Below are 15,633 nucleotides of genomic sequence, written 5' to 3'. Positions count from 1 at the left end.
AGAAGTCAAGTCAGCTTCCATTTAAATACCTTCAACCTCTTGATTCAGAGATACAGTGTGTAAATGGTGAATTGTTTGTCATGTTTCTGATACTCACTGCTTCTGGACAGACATTTGATCTCAGGGTATTCAGGTAACGTTTTAGTGTCTGCCCTTAGTTGGTGTAGCATGAATGATGTCTTCTGTGAATTCATTGGTAGAGAGGAGGAGGAATATTAGCAGAATTTTCTGTGTCTTTTTGGAATAATCTTTAGTGATGCTCTCTGGAAGAGAAAACCTTAGATTTCTGAGTCTGTGTGAAAACATTCAGAGATGAGGGACAGCCCAAAGAGGTGTTGGTTTCATACTGATAAGATCTGGTGTGTTACATGCTGACATGCATCATAAGAATGAGTAGCACCTGACACTTCTGGGCTCACTCCAGATATATAAATGCAGTCCACTTAAGGCCAGGTTGCCTTTGCTTGAGATTCTGACTGGTTGGAATAAATGGGAGTGAAATTTTGTTTATTTCATGTACATTTAATAACACACATTTCAATCCCCAAGGTGCTTCATCAAGTACCCTACTCTTCTCAGTCAGTTCCCCTGATTTCACATGAGGATGTACAGCTGTGATAAGCTGAACTGAATGTGAGGTCTCATAACTCTACAATTTAAACAGTAAGAAGCTTCCAGAAAGGCCAAATCAGTCACTGAAGACCTTCTTTTTAAGACAACCAGAGCAGTCCCAATACAAATCATGTTTTACCCATATTATTTCTGTGTCCGTGTTACAGAGACTTGGCACAAGCCCCAAATACATCTCATTTATATATACACGCTTGACATTAACTGGAAGGGGGAGACTGTGGAAGTGGAGAAAAGACTCATAAAACCTTTAATTCTTGCAATGGCACGTTGGCACTTTTGTGTGCCACAGCTCAGCTACTTGTTGTATAGAGAGAACTCAGCCTATAGGACTGTGTAGGATTTGCATCCTGTTTAGAGGGGAAAGCCAGCAGCAGAGTGCATGGAGAGTACATGCCTATGGTTTTTGAATTACACATTAAATGAGTGTTTGTTCCGCTGGGCTGGGTTTGTGCAGTTAGTATTCGTGGGTGCAAACTACAGACTGTGGAAGACTACAATATAAACATGAATGTGGATACACGTGGGTGTGGAAGACAGTCCAATGCATGTTCAAGTGTGCACCAGTGTGTCTGATGAACGTGTAACTTTAATTGTGTCTTTATGGATGGTTGTTGTTTGTTGTAATGCTAGAGTCTTAGAAATGTGTCCCTGTACATCTGTGATCATGTAAATGTGTGTGTATGCACAGATCTATATAAATGCCTGATGAGAAGTGCTCAGGGTTTCCAAGTAGGAGATAACACAGTGTACCAAAATCAGCGGGAAACTCCAGTGCATTCACATTCAGCCATCATTTTGTTCTAAGAAAATGGGGATTTTCCTTCATGAAAGAAGAGGCACAAGTGCAAAAGGGCTTTTGTGGCACTGACTGTGCAGCTGATTGTCAATCTGAGACGGAGGACTTTCCATACGTGCCTTTTTCTTTCACTTACCCTCACAGATGTGACCTCTGGAAAGAAAAGCTAATAAAGCCTTTTTCCCCCCACAGAGAAACACACATAAGAGCTTGGCAGAAACTGCCATTTCTTCAAAGTCATGTCTAACAATTTTTCCACCAGCACCAGCTCTTCCTTTTAGTCTCTGAAAAGAAGGCTTGCCAGTAAAAGTCCAGAAATAACTTCTCTCACTAGAACCCGTGTTTGCCAACAATAGCTAAGGAAAGGGAATCTATTTTTGTATCTGGATTGTAGTGTGAGATAGTTCTGGTGGCCTAATCTAATTGTGGTTTAGGATGTTGTAATCTCTGTATTGAGGTATATGGGAGAAAAATAGTATGTGTGCCTCTTCTGAGAAAAGAATTAGGGTCAGTGCTAGCAGTAGGAGAAATTGAGATAATACCAGATAGTCTCTGTTTGGCAGCCAAGGCCAAGTCTCACTGTCTCCAAGCAAGGTAAGCAGACCAGGCTTCTGAAGAGTACTTGGATTCAGCCACGAGTCCACATTATTAGGCAAGTCCATGGTAGTGTAGCAGATCCAAAGTGAAAACACACGTTAGTAATTCAGGGTGATGTTTGTGGGATCAAACAGCTCAGAAACCACTTGGCAGGTCCACAGTGACAAGGTGATGCTGGGAAGTCAGTTCTGTGAGTCAGAGTCTCACCATAGGGTACACCATATACACACCATAGGGTGTGCTCAGGTAAAAGCATGTAAGCGTTGCTACAGGAGCTACAGACCTGCAGTTTTACAGCAGAGCCCTAAGCTGAAGTGGGGCTCTTAGAATAGGTAGAGGGTATGGGTAAAGGCCCCAGGCGGGTCTGGCTGAGGACCTTTATGGCCTGTTAGTGCTTTCAGAGCTCTGAAAGAATGATTCATTTCACCATCAGAGTATCATGTCTGGGTTGTCTCTGTTCTGTATCAGAACTGTGGAACAGCTGCTAAAAATAAACCTTAGAAAATCTATTCCAGACTTTATACGAGACCCTGTCTGTGTTGAGCAGGAGATCTGGGGTTCATTCAGACAAGTATCTGAAAACCTCACAACCAGCTGGGTGTACTCAACATGTGTGTTAGCTGTTCTGAGTTTTGTAACTTAAGCTATTAATTTAAGGCTTCTGTTCACTCTGACTAGCTAAGATCCTGACAGGGACTTTAATTCACAGGCATAAAGCTCTGACAGTCTCTGCTTCTAACTGCCATAATGGACAAACTTGATGGGCAAATGCGTTTGTTATTTTTCTTAGGAGACAAAAACTGATTCAGGTATTCAGTTGCTGTGATAATAGCTATTCTAATAGAAGCAGACGTCTCCTAGTGTTGTTTCTATCTCTTGCCAATCTTGAGCTTCACCACTCTCCTGAATGTGTAGCTTTTTAGTCCTTCTATTTACTGAAGGTCTGTAGTTGTACACTGCCTTTCTGAGAGAGCTCAGATTCCACTTGTCTGTCCCTAGTGGGCAGGATAGAAGGTACTCCCCTCCCATATGTTCAGGGGCACAACTGCATCTGCAGAGCTTTGAGGTTCTTTGTCAGAGAGTAGTGCTTGCTAGTTACTCTAGAAGCTGCAGGTGACCCAAAACACTGAGCAAGGGACTCCACACTCTCTACGAGTGTGGGATTGGCAGCACATCTGCCTGATAGAAGGTCTTTATCTCACAAGAAAAGAGAGAAGAGGGAAGCAACTGCTGCCGTGATCTCTGCAGCTGCCTGTCATCCTGCCTGAGTGAGTTTGATGTGGTGCTGTTGCTTCTTTACAGAAAAAGACGCAAGTTATTTTAAGACACTCTTATTATTTTTCTTATTTTTTGGAAATCTTAATCTTTTAAAATATGGCAGGATCTCGAATTAGATGCTTCAAACAATTTTGCTTCCAGCAGTGAGGGGTGAAGTGTAGGAGATAAAGAGAACTGTGGGTTACCTCCCCATCTCTGCTGATGTCCTTCACTAGGTGCCCTTCACTAGGTCACTCCTCCTCTGATTCAGCATCCCTGTTGGCAGCTTGCAGTACTGCTCTCCTATCTCCCAGAGGATATCCTGCGATTAATTGAGGGATGTATCTAAATCGCTTTAGCATGCAAGCCAAAAGTCATCGGGGACAAAGCTGTTACTAGGGCAGGAATAAAGGTCAGACCCTTGCTGACATGGTTGTCTTGATTAATTACTACACTAATCTCTATAACTCCTCTTCAGCAATATAATTTGGCCTCATCCCTTGCTTGTTTGTTGGTTGTTGTGGTTTTTTTCCCTTCCATTTTCTGCAACTTAGTGGTGAGAGAATTACTGAATAAACCCACATGGAAAATGCTACTTCTCTCTTTCCCACCTCTTGGCCAAACCTATGCCTCATTCCCCCTTAGTGTCCTGGGGGAATGTGTCTTAGTGTCCTGGGCAGCCTTAGCTGGTGGGGGCAACCAGCCCATGGCAGACAGTTGGAACTCTGTGATCTTTAAGGACCCTTCCAACCTAAGCTAAGAATCTATAATTCCACGATTCTTAGGGATTTGAGGAGTGATAGACAATTACTTGAATTACTAGGAACATGATGCATGGAACTGGCAAAATCAGTTCATTTGATACTATTTTCCTGCAGCTTTTTTTATGTAGGAAAGTACGAGGTCGGTGCAAGAAATCCTTAGCGTCCCTGTTCTCTGGGTGAAGTGTATTGAAGGGCTGAGCAGCCAACCATGGCTGAGGGCAGGAGGTGCTGGTAGTTTGGATTCTGCGACTAATACAGCTCTGGGGCTCATTGTTTTGGGACAAACACTTTTGAACACAGAGACTGTGCAGAGTCCATTAAGGATCACCAGCAGCATCAGAAGAAGATACAGAGGGGCTTGGAGAGGAGCAGAAGGCAGACTGAGTGAACGTGTGTAGTGAAGGGTAGAGAACCGAACCTGCTTTGGATGAACAAGAGGGAAGATTCCCTCCAGGTTACTGCCCAGTGGGAAATCAAAGAAATGAAGAAAATCACTCCGTGTTTCCTATTCAGCTCCTCATTCGGATCTGTTGTATTTTCCACTCCTCTGTGATTACGTCCGTGTCTCAGTCAGGTATTGTTTTCTGCTTGAGTTGGGAATGTTCCCTAAAGCTGTTCCGAGTGCGCAATACTCTCTCATTCTCTTTCCCAGGCCAATTTTGGAGTGAATTTTGGCAGATTACACAAGTGCAGAGTGTTTACTGTCCTGTCTTACATCATCATTTTCCCGTATCGTTTATTTTTCCTTTGACAGATTTTTAACACTGCCAGTCTAATATGCATCAGAGATTGTCGAGTATTACCATAATGCAGTGTATTGTGGGTAATCCCATGCAAATTGTTCTGTGGAAAGTCATGCTAAATTATCTTCTTGGGGGGAGAAAGAAAAAGGCTTTTGCTTTCATTTATTTTAACCGTTTGTTCTTTGGATTTCAGAGCAGCTGCCAGTGGCAATGATTTAGAACAGTTGTTTGACACTCGGCACCATGTGAGGCGATGCTCCTCCTCAAAAGACATGGTGCTAAATGCATGGCGTTGTGTACTGTGCTAGGTTTATTGTATACGTGTCTCCAGTGTTCACATTTAAAACGTTGGTAGGTTGTCTAAGGAAAAATCTGAGTGTATGTTGGGTTGGCACAGTGAAGGTAGGCATTGCCAATTTTTCCAGCTCCATTGTATGAACATATTGAGGAAATACCAGTTCTTGTGAGCCTGAAGTGCATCAGATGTCTCTTGGAAGAGGCAGATCTGATCATACACGCTCTTGTTTTCTTTTTTTCTTTATTATAAAGGTCATTTGCTTGTAAACTGGCTGCTTTGTTCTTTCTGAGGTCCATATTACTTCCCCAAACCGAGACAGTAATCCTCCTTCTGGATGGAACACTTGATTGTAGTAGAAATGATTGCAGTGTCACAAACAGAGGATTATCGTTTTAAGTGGAAATCATAAAAACAGGTTGAAAAAGACTTCTAAGAAAGAGGCAGCTTGTTCTTATGCAAATTTTCTCAGGTAGTACAGCTGCAAGATAAGAAGTCTTGAAAGCCTATAATCTGGAGTCAGCATCTTCTCTGTTAATACAGGTTTGCCTGCGTCACACTGTGAACGGTCAGTAGGTCTCCAAAGACTCAGAGAAACTTAGTTTATTCTTCTGAGGCCTACATGTCTTTCTCTTTTTGCATGATGCTCTGGAGGTTGAGGCATTACTCAGCTGCTGTGCATTTGCTTCTGGCTGGTCTCCTCTGAAAAAGACAAAGTGGAAATATTCATTGCAGAACAAGAGGAAATATAAGCTGCTTTTGTGTGAGTCACATCAGTTATCCCACTTGATAGAGATAGTTGCCTCCCCCTCACCCTACTTCTGTCTCTCTGATCTTGTTTCCCTTTCTTCAGTCTGTTCCTTACAGCCTTCAAACACCTGATTTCTTTTTCTCTTTCTTTCCAAAAGCACAGTAAGTGGAGAAGTTAAAGTAAGCCTTTGCTGGTGGGATTATAAGAGCAGTAAAGGCTTATAGGTGGTTTGAAGAAGTTTGTGTCTAATTGACACTCATCCTTGGTAAACAAGTCCAAACGTCTGAGCTCATGCTGCTGGTAGGTTCCTTGTGGGCAAGCAACAGGGGCTCATATCTGCTGTAATAATGTAGAATATTCAGTTTTGATCTCTGTTGTTTTTGTTTGCTGGTTCCTTTCTTTTGATACTAATCGTATTCTCAGCCAAAAGAGTGGTTTAAAAAAACCCCATCAGCCATCAGACTACTTGTACCAGCGGACATCTGGGTTGGCAATAAAGTGAGCCTTTGGACTCCGCAGACCTATAAATCCTGGTTAGCAGCTGGTGGCAACTGTTTCACCTGGAGGAACTTATCTTGATGTCTGGCATCTGGTTGTGTGGTCTGTATTCCCAAGACCCTTCACAGGATGTCCCTCCTAACCCAACCTTCTTGTAAAAAGATCATTCTTTCTCCCTGGGCCTTTTGGTAAAATACGTCTGTTAAGGTAACTTTCTGACATATTCAAGCTGCAAGAAGCATCCTGTATCAGAATAATTATGCTAACACCCATTAGAACACAGCCAACAAGCCCCTTCTTTGTACTCCCATCCTTCACCTTCAAAGGGAGCAGTTACCAGGCTGGATTCCTCACCAAACAGTGTGTCTCTTTCCTCTCTGATCTGAACTGGGCACGTATGCCTTTTGTGCTTTCCTGTGTATCCTTGGCTTGGGAAATCAATGGTTCCTTTGTTGCTTTAGAAGTGCTAATACAATGAATTCTGGAATTGTAGTTGCTTACTGTCACTGATCACTTGGAAGTGTGTTAGGTGGGGAAACCAGCTTTGGCAGCTGGCTGAAGATAACCAAAGAGAACTTGTGAAATGAAAAAAGATAGAAAATTGACATGAGGAATCCTTCATAATATAGGGGAAAAGGCGCAGTGTAAGGGGACAGCCATACAATATATGTGAAATTTGAGAAACGAGAAAGGAAGGCTCAGAGCTGCAGATGGCTCTGTGCCCTTACCTCTCACTCATGAGTCTCTTTATGAAGACGTGTTTAAAGTAAATGTTTAAGGAGACCAACAAAGAGAAGGTCTTGGGCTGATCTGTGAATATGTGCATGGCAATTTAACTGCAGGAGCTGGCGTGTGGCGTGGCCCAGGCAAGGGGACTGCCAACGGGTAGAAGTTTTGCTCTGGTGCCAATGGAAGCAGGAGTCAGAGGAAATGAGGGATTTAGTATAGAACAGACTTAGATCTGGAAAAAAGAAGCATGCTCCAAGGCATAATCAAAAGGCTCTGGAAGGAAACAGTGGACCCTCAGGACTGGAATAATAAGGAATTGTGAAGGCTGAGATTTGGATGCATGCTGGAGCTATTTATGCTGTCCTGGGGCCACAGGCATGTTGGCAGAGCTGGTAGGCAGCCAGGACAGGCACAGAGCAGAATGCTGTGGGACCACTCTGGCTGTTTTATGCAGGAAGACAATGTCTGCACGTTATCTGTCGGTGTTATTTTATATTCAACCAAGGCTACAACACACAGAATCAGGTAAACCTCAGGTTTTATTGCTGTAAGAGTTATAAGGGAACAAAGGAACTGAAGATTCAAACTGGTAAAATCATTAATAATGGCCAGTGGGGTAGATAGCAGACATCTCAAACATGCTAAACAATGTGCTCATTCTGATTCCTTATGTTTTAAAATTTACTCCAGAGGTTGAGAACCACCAAAAAAAGAAAAAACCTACGAGAAACACAAGGGCAGGGAAGCACAGTGACTGAGTTAATTGCCTTGATGGCATGAGTGAAGGGAGATGCAGTATACAAAGTTTGTCATTTGTTAAGACTCATATTTAAGTGAGCAGCATTGGTGGACATCCTAGTTAAGTCAGAACTAAGGAGAAGAGAGTTTCCCTCACCCAAAAGAAATCCCAAAGAGATTGGAGTTTTGGGGTGAGGCACAAAAGGGTCATTTGTATAGTGAAAATCTACTTAAAAGTCTGGAAAAATAGGTGGGATGTATTAATCATCACTGGGGTGGGAAGAAATGGATAGTAAGGTGACTCCAGCTACCACTCTGTTTTGGTCTGTATTTCTTTAATGACTGAGAAATGAGGAGAACAGTAAAATGCTAAGATTTACTGTTTGCAGTTGATATGAATTATACAGTAGGAAGGAGGACAGCAAGACTGTGGTTACGGGAATGGAAGATAAAATACAGACGGTGGCGGGGTAAAGCATGTTTGAAGGAATAGTTTAAAGCATTCAAACACATGGTTGGGTTCTGAATTAGCTCTGACTGTTCAGGAAAACATAAGTAGCGATTAGAAAGACAGCTCAATAAAGATATCTGTGCCATGTGCAGCAGCAACAATAAAGAAGAAAGTGAGTAAGATGCTTGTGTATGTGAGAAAATGTAGGCTTGGAAGATGCTATAATATCCCTATAGACGTGAATGGTAGTACCTCCTTTGGACTGCTTTGTCTGTTATGAGTTATTTTCTTTGTAAGGCAAAAGAGATAATGAAAGGGGGGGCTAGAGGAAGCACACAGTGGCCTGGAAGGCAGATTCGATATGGGAGAGTATTAGTGATACTTGAGCTATTGAGAGAGAAAGGGAAAGAGTGCAGAGAGCTCAGCAGTAACACTCAGCACTGTGCTGGGGAGAGGCTTCACAGTGATGTGGATATTTGGTGGCAGCATAGCAGGAAGCAAACTCGCCACCCCATTAAATTCCACTCCATGTAACGTTGCTATCAGGCCAACATGCAGCTTTGCCGGTCTGCTTGTGTCTGTAATGTGCTAGCATGGGAACAGAGCACCAGAGATCCTGTGGGGCAGACAGCTATCAGGCTGGAGCATGCTGTGATGTCTGGGTCATGCTGTGCTGGCTTCTTTCTAAATGCACTCTAGTGCCTAAATCATTATGTTGGTGCAAAAGTGATACCATGATCCATCATGGGGTCTTATTTTGTATGGGGAAGAAAAGCGTACTAGTGTTGCTGTGTCATTTTGGTCAATACATATTTTCATCACCTCTGGGATGGGCAGAATGGCATATGTTTTATCAGAGTAAGAGGGAAAGGCTTCAAAGCTTTCTATATTGCAGATTATAGTATAGTGAATTTCAAAATAAAATCTACTTTGTAATTTCCCAGTAACTATAAATACTTGCTCTGCTTTAAAGCCACACAGAAAAATAACAAGGTGTTGTGTAACATAGAACAATATGGAGGGCATTTCATGAAAAGATACAATTGGTTCTTTATATAACACATAATTAACCAGGAGAACCTGATAGTGAATGACATTATGGAGACAAATACTGTACTAAGAATGTTCAAAACAGGTTAGACGCTTTCTGAATAGCATCTGTATTTACGTTAGCCAGAATAAACATCATAAATCCTTTTGTTGCCAAGCATGTGGTGATCACCAGCCAGGATTAGGAAGTTATTTAACTCCCACGGTGAAATATGGCCAAATGAGTTAAACTCATAGCTGAAAATGCTTGGGTGGGCCTGGAGTCTGCTCACTTTTCTGTATGCTGAAGTTATTCATACAAGCAGAGAAGTGGAAGTAGAGAGGGAGGAAAAGTGATCCAGGGATTAAACTGCCAATTTAGGACTTGCAAAAATTCAACTTCTTGCTTTCCCAGACTGCTTTTATGAGCTAATTCATTTGACACAGACTCTCAGATGTACTTAGAGCTCCACCTCACATTTAATCTTCAGGCACCTCAGGCTATAACCTGGCTGTGACTTGTTCCAGGTTCCATAGAGTTCACACAGCAGAAGGTGTACGAGTGAGAGAAAGCCGTGGGTAGACTACAGATGAATGTTGAAGGCACAGTCAGATGGGGTAACAGCAGTTAACCTGTTGCCAGTACTGGAACCTGCATTAAAGACAGAAATGTTCTTGAACAAAGCACTTGGTTGTCACCAGTGTAAAGTAGTTTTCTTTTCTTACACTGCCCCAGAATCACTGTATGACCTTGAACAGTTTCCCCATTTCTTCTTCTTGTCTGCCAAGTAGGAGAGTTAATTATCTGGAGCACTATTTGTTTTCTTTCAAGAATTAGCACTTATTTTTTCTATTTATTTTCTGTTTTGTTGTTGTTGTTGTTTTTCCTGACAAACAAACAATGACAACAACAAAAACATACTGACAATTCCCACTACTTTTGTTCTTTGCCCTCTGGACCTTCTTTATGGCTCATCTACGTTGGTTTTGCTTTCTATTTTTGTCCATCTTTTATTCCTGATTCAGCCACTTTTCACAGTTATGCCCCACATAAATGTATGCATTGGTCCCAGTGATACCCAAGAAGTGATCTGGCAAAACTGGACCTTCTGGTACCATGTACTACCTTCCATCTCAGGAAGCAATGCGAAAGAGGTGCACCAGCATCCAGCAAGTATGGAAGCATTCCATGCCCAACCACTACTGCTCTGTGTGAGTGTGCAGTCTCTGGGGGAGGGTGATGAGAATATATCCCCATCTTTATGCTTACTTTGGTTGGCTATCTATGCTATCTGAATAAGTAGAACTTGACAACCAGTTTTACCATTTGCTAAATCCTCAGTTCTCTTACAAACAGGCCTTTCAGGCCTCTTTCTGCTCTCTGATCTGCTTTCCTCCATCCCTTGAACAATCTAGCCTGTAGCATCTTTAGCCAGGGAAAGAGTCCGTTTGAATGACAAATCAATAACCCATCTTGTGACGAAACAAAGAAGTTTGCTCAGTCCCAGCTGAATCAGAGCATCAGCTAAATTCAGCAGATTTTCAGGGAGGGTTGACAGCAAGCTGGGCCTTGTTTCCTCACCTAGTAGCCAAAGTACTGAGGAAAGCAAGGATGGGCATTCATAACGAAGCAAACCTCTCCAACAGTGAGATGGGGATTGAGGTTTCCATTAGTTTTCCTCTTGTTATCATTCCTCCACATCAGCATCCACTGACCTCAACCACCCCTCCCTCTTTCTCATCCTTTTATCTCTCCAGTCCTTTTATCTTCTGTCTTTAACTCAACCCCTCTCATCTTTCTAGAAATTCAAGCTACCCAATTTTTTTTCTCCATCTTCAGCCTTTTCTGCTTGCTTAATCCCTTTGAAATCTTTTGGCCCAAATTTCTATCCCCTAAACTTTGTCTGTTTAGAATGTCATACCTACTGCTTAGGGATCTCTGGGCCATGAGAAAAACTGGCTTGTTCCCTACTGTCCTCATCTCAATAGCTGGTTCCCCATTGTGCATCAGCATGTTTTCTTTCACAGGGGTTTAAAGGACACTATCTTTTGGGGCTGGCCCAGGCTAAAATTTCATCTGCAGGCACCAAATGTTTCATTCAGCTGTGTGGTTTGTCCTGTGCAGCCTCGAAGTAGTTTCTATTAGTATTCCAATGGAGAGCTCACTGATGGAATTAGTGGGAAACCAGACTGCCAATTTATTTATACCCAGCCTTAGGGCATAACCATTGTGCATGTGTAAAGCTGTTGAGATGCAGAGTATACTCTGCATGTGTGTGTGTATGTGTTGACTGGAAGTAAGTTTGCAGGGAAAAATATTGCCTCAAGGATTGAACAGTGCCCAAAAGTGACCGTACTGTGTGCCAAAGATCCCTTTTCTCTGAACGCAAGAGAAAAATGATGGCTCTGAAATCTGTTGTCTACTTGTGTTTATTAATATCTTTCAACTCCAGTTTAACTGCAGCTCTTGTTACCCTGGTGGAGAGAGAAAATTCTAATTTAACTTCTGGAGTCCTTCCACCTTCAACAATATCTGTGTTATGAAACTATCGCTGCCTTTGGCTTGTGGGGTTGTTTAAAGCATATGAGTAATGAATAACGAAGTTTTCCCATTACATTGTCTCTTAGCCTGTGATGTGTTTTTAGGTAAATTGAGAGACGTTGGAAGCATTTAGTTGTGAATATATAGTTGATGCATCAGTGCTGAATGCGAATGAACTCTTTTTCCGGTATAATTTCATCAACTTTCATTAGGAGAATTTTTATTGCCATTATCTTGGCCAAATGATAAATCACGGAATAGCTTTCTTATTTTTCCCCCTCCTTCCGTGTTTCCTATTACTGTGACACAGTGTCATTTAGGAGATGCAGATGAACACCTCACTGCCCTGTTATGATAAAAACAGTTTGGGCAGAGAACAAATGTACTGGTTTAACTAGGCCAAGAGCTAATAGGTTGTGTTCATTTAATTCATCTGATTAGCCATGTTGAGTTCCTCTGGAATGTTTCTTCCCACCAAATCATATATACAGATACATCCAGATATTAGAGCATGGTGATGTCTCTTACCATACTGTCTGCTGTGGTATGAAAAAATGAGAAGAGATTAGCAAATAATGTCTAGTTCCATTATTCTTTATAACAGCCAGGAAACTATAAACCTGTTATCCTTTAACATTATGTCTTCAAAAGACATGCATGAGGGGGCCCAGGGGACCAGTGGGCATATTTGTATTGCGCAGCAATGTGTGTATTGAGCCAATGCTGATCCAGACTGGCACTTTCATGTTATGAAAAGCAGAAACTATGCAAAGATATGAGCTGATCATCAAAGAAGAATACCTTTGTTAGCATATCCATGAGGCTAAACTAATTAAGACTGATGATCTTGTCTGCAGCTTTCTGGTACAGTTTTCTGATTCAGACTTTGCTTAGATTTTGCTGGCTTGGAAGACTGCACTGCACTCCGCTTCTCATACAGATGCCTCCAGAGGAGGATGGAGCCATGTAGGATTGTGATGGGGAAAGATAGGGTCTCTGAGAGTTCAGGACATTGCAGAGGACCTGATGGCAGGTAGAACAGCTTCCTCCTGCATGGTAGTGGCAAACGGGTTATATATTGTCACTGTGAGTAGAAACAATCCAGCTTGACTGCTGTGGAGCTTCTTAACCAAAATCAAAAGTTCACCACTTCTCTTTCTTTATCTCTTGTAGAATTTCAAGAATTTCAAGCAAGGCAGGAGGGGCTGGTTTCTACCCAGAGCACCAGCTCTTGGCACTGCTGGCAGATATCATTAATGCTGTTAGTTTGATGCATCAGTTCTGTCAGCATCTTCACTTTAATGGTAGTCACCAATGCAGCTCCAGCTCCTGCCTCTGCTGAGAGCTGAGGAAGAAGAGGGAGAGCATTGTCTGAGTTGGAAAATAAAAGACTGCCTGTGTTTGAAGTGAATTAAATGTGTTAACTTGTAATGTTCTAGCTGAGGTTTCCAGCTGTTATTCCCGAGCTGTCTGTTCTCGAAGCAATATGGGTCCATCATAAAGCAGCTAACTTCAGAGCATGAGCACTTACTGTCTGAGGCTTCTCAGGTGTATTATACTTTTATTATTATTATTTCTCTGTTCATAGTTTCCTAAGGCCTCTTCATATCCTGAATAAAACCCTGGGGAATTGTAAGCCCACAGGCTGAGTTTTAGCACTGTCACTATTCGCATCTCCTGGATTGATAGGTATTTAGTGTGCTGCCTGGATCCTGGAAACAGGACCCTAAGATACACCCCAGGGAAAGCCCCAAGATGTTCCTTGTATTTTTTACCCCTGAGAGAATAATTCCTTTGCTGTGGAAGTGACTTATTTTTGCTCAGAAATGTCACCATTTCCACCTGCCAATTGTAACTGCCACACTAAAATGTCTTCTGAAGTAAAATAATGGAAGTGAGGAATCTATGTAGAGCTGCTAGGCCCTCGTTGTTTTGTATTAATGACCATTGGTTCCTCTAAGCCTCTTCATCTATTTTCTTCCCATTATTAATAATTACTATAGTTCATTGCACCTGGCTCTTACTTAGCAAAGCTTGCAGTGATTAGGATGGGAGAAGAAATGGTGTTAGAGATTTGCTGACTGCTTTAAAGATATTTAAGAGACTTTCTGAGAGCAGAAGTCAGATCTCCAGAGTCCTTTGTCTACGCCTGGCAGGGAGGCTCTGTTTTCTCATATTGTTTGTGTGCTCTTCTAGGCACGTCCTCTGCTTATCTAGCTGTCCAACCACTCAGTATATGTACAAGCTCAAAATAATGCATTATTTGTTCATTATTCATTATTATAATTACCTATTCATATTTATTCATATAGTTTGAGAAAACAAGCAGAATTTCAATGTGGTTACTATAGGAAAATGTGTTTGTTATCAGATAGGGCTGCTTTAATGTTAGATTTTATTTGTACATGCTGGACTTGCTGGAGTTGAAGTGAAGGCATCCGCCTTGTAAGACATTTTGTGGCCTCTAACAAACATGAACCAAAAAAAAGCATTACAAGGGAGCTGTAGATGGTCACTTGGGAAGCCTCTTTTTTCCATCCACCTCCATGCTGTTGGCTCCCAATTTCTCTCAGCTGTGCAGAAGATCCTAGAGAAATTATAAGTGCAACCTTACATAGGAAACATAAACAAATTAAAGAAGGCAAAACAAAACTAACTACTAAGAAACAGGAGACTGGAGCTCAGCTCCCTGTTATCAGTTACTGGTATATTATATATATATAATATATAATATATATAATATATGGGCTCTGTTACCTGTAAGATGTGCAGTAACAAACACCGAGTGAAGGGTCAAGAGCAGGCCATGCTGGTGTGGAGCACACACTGTGCTTGTGGCTGGTGCCAGGGCTGTGAGCACGGACTTATGGCAGTTGCTAAGGAAACAGTCTTGGAAATGGGATTGGAGTTCTTGTCAGAAGGTTGGCTGCAGAAATGGTTTGTGCTTCAAAAGCACACGGGGCTGATACTGACAAAGGCTGCAATTGTTCAGCAATTGATTCAACCCCTGGTGTGATAGCATTAAGGAGTAACACATGATGTGATCACTAAATGCCAAAGATGAGGGATTTTGCAGTTTCTTTGGGTTATTTTCGGTGACTCTTTTGTGGTTTTGGAGGTTTTTTTTGGTCTCTTGCCATCTCACTGCTTGTGAGAAACTACCAGTAATTACACCGGATTACTCCTATGTAGGCCCTTGATGTGTTACTTTTTTGTTGGGTCTTTATTTTTTTAAGTAGTGAAAAAGCATGCACAGACAATTCAAAGTCAGGGCTCTTCCATGTGAGGATCCACAGCTTGAAGGAGTCCTCTTGGAAAGGTGATGTTGATAATCCCAGTCCTGTTTTTGCATTTCTTTGCCTGCACGTCCCTACTAGAGACATAGGCTTTTAATACACTGAGAAATTCCTCAGAGTTATTTGTTATTTTGCAATTACTTTGTAATTGATTTTCTTAAAAAGCAATTCATAACTTGTTAAAGATGTTCCCTCCTTCCCCTCTTCACTGTTTTTTCTCTAATCTCTGCCACTGTCCAGTATTTACAGTCATAAAACCTATTTGTTTCCCATTGCTTAGGGAGATGACGCTTCTAGAGAGAGAAAAAAGATGAGACCTAATGATTTGTAAGAGTGTATTTAGTCAGATCCTCTTGGGGTATGAGTCTAATTTGTACAGTGACAACTTCAGTGTAAGTAACCAGAGCAGTTACACTACTTGCCTCTGTTGCCTCTGTAAAATAGAAGCTATTTTAGAATAGATCCTGTAGAACAAATGCTATCATTGAATTCATGATTGACTGTATGGGAACCT

The 15,633-nt window shown here is 41.8% G+C and overlaps 1 protein-coding gene and 1 long non-coding RNA gene across 3 annotated transcripts in view; one reads left to right on the top strand and one right to left on the bottom strand.

The window, feature by feature from the left end:
• The window catches only part of LOC146760360 (cytosolic carboxypeptidase 4-like), a 215,414-nt gene that overhangs the window by 176,115 nt on the left and 23,666 nt on the right, over positions 1 to 15,633 (top strand). The window lies entirely within an intron of this gene.
• LOC146760361 (uncharacterized) lies at positions 10,961 to 15,629 on the bottom strand. Of its 2 annotated transcripts, XR_014947698.1 has the most exons (3): positions 14,581 to 15,629; positions 14,319 to 14,410; positions 10,961 to 13,168 (listed from the first exon to the last, which is right to left on the bottom strand). It is a non-coding gene; the product is annotated as an uncharacterized LOC146760361 (long non-coding RNA). The 2 variants fall into 2 exon arrangements; XR_014947697.1 differs by lacking the exon at positions 10,961 to 13,168 and having other exon boundaries at positions 14,101 to 14,410.

Source organism: Coturnix japonica, chromosome 6 (assembly GCF_054131305.1).
Source record: "Coturnix japonica strain WE chromosome 6, WE-NBRP24, whole genome shotgun sequence".
Classification (NCBI taxonomy): domain Eukaryota; kingdom Metazoa; phylum Chordata; class Aves; order Galliformes; family Phasianidae; genus Coturnix; species Coturnix japonica.
The sequence above is the reverse complement of the archived record's forward strand: the minus strand, read 5'-3'. Positions and strand labels throughout refer to the sequence as shown.